Source organism: Asparagus officinalis, chromosome 10 (assembly GCF_001876935.1).
Source record: "Asparagus officinalis chromosome 10, Aspof.V1, whole genome shotgun sequence".
NCBI classification, from domain to species: domain Eukaryota; kingdom Viridiplantae; phylum Streptophyta; class Magnoliopsida; order Asparagales; family Asparagaceae; genus Asparagus; species Asparagus officinalis.
In genome coordinates this window covers 56,787,046-56,788,608 of record NC_033803.1, presented here as the reverse complement: position 1 = coordinate 56,788,608, position 1,563 = coordinate 56,787,046, and positions in this window count along the sequence as shown.

Here is a 1,563-nt window from a genome sequence, read left to right as displayed (position 1 = left end):
AGGGCCAATCCACGGATATTCCTGAATCGATTCCGAGGGTCACGGCCTCTGTGACTGAGGCCACCATGCCTACCCCAGGGGTTGCATTGGGGATGATTCCGTTAGCTTCGGAGGGCGCCTCCTCGACGCTCGTTGCGGGGGACCAGGCGTGGGTTCCAACCGCTCCACCGATTGTATTGGGAGGTAACCTTCAAACGCTCTCTCTTTGAGTACAATGCTGAACTTGTGCCTCCTGACCTTTGCATCGATCTAATGCATGCATGACAGAGGGGGTGATCCCCATTTCTTCCGCGGATGAAGGAGACGAAGGTGAAGGAGAGCTTGATGATTCAGGTGGGAGAGATGTTGAGCCCCGCCGATTCGCTGATGTTGATTTGCTTTTTGTGACTCTTACAGCGGTCGCTGCCGACACTTTTCCCTTTTCGTTGCAGATTTGACGTTCAGAGCACTAGGTAAGGAGGATCCTCTCTCCAGGGTTGATTGGTCGGTAGGGGAGGAAGATGAAAGAGAGGGAAACGAGGACGAGGGAGACGATGCTTCTACCCACGAGGAGACGTTAAGCCAGGAAGAGGAGGCACTGGCGCCTAAAGAAGTGCCAGCCCAACTGGGGGAGGCTTTGATTCTTGCGGAGATGTCGGTTCACGATGAAATGCTAGCCTCGCAAGTAGAGGCTCCGACTCAAGAGGACATGCCCGCTCAGCTGGTCGTCACTTCATCGTCCTCTGCTTCAGTGATTGTTGAGGCCACTGCCGGCTCTATGATTAGGACTGCGATGGTGCCGTCAGGGCCTTCGCCCTTAGCGGTGTCCACCACTACTCCTATCACCATGGATACCAGCGCTTCGACTGTAGCCCCGATGGTGACACCTCTCTCCTGTGGCCTGCTCTCGCAAAAGGTCAGTGGATCGAGCCATTGCTAATTTCCAGGACACCCTTGTAGACAGTATCAAGCTTACATTAGACAGGAGCTATCCCTTTGAGGAGTTCAAGGAGATCCTCGACTTTCACATGGCCTTTTTGTCAAGATGCTTGGCGCCTCCACCGCCGGTCCGTATTACACGTGCCTAGAGAATACAGAGCTAACTATCCACCAACTGCTCTCCCTCTGTGCTAAGGGTTCTAAGATCATTCACCTAGCATCTGACGAGGTCTAAACAACCTTGCAGGAGCGGGAGTGTAGACTAGAGGAGAAGATGTCATTGGAGACAAAGCTGAAGGAGGAGCTGGAGCGCACTACGCCGAGGATGTTCAGGTGGACCATGAGTTTCACAAGGAAAATTCTGGTATATCCATCCTATCAGCGGAGATAACGAAGGTGAAACAAACCATCACTGAGGCGCAGACTCTCTTATCTACTATGGAGCAGGCCCGTGAACAGCTGATGGGCCGATTGGAAGAGCTCAGGTCTCGACAACGACTAGTTGCTGATAGGACCGGGGAGAAAGACCAAGCCCTCAAAGAAGTGAGGATTGACATCCAGGACTTATTCTCGCGCTCTAAAGCGGATATCTACAAAGAGGTCCTGAGCCGGTTCGAGCTTAAGCATACACAAGAGGTCCGGGAT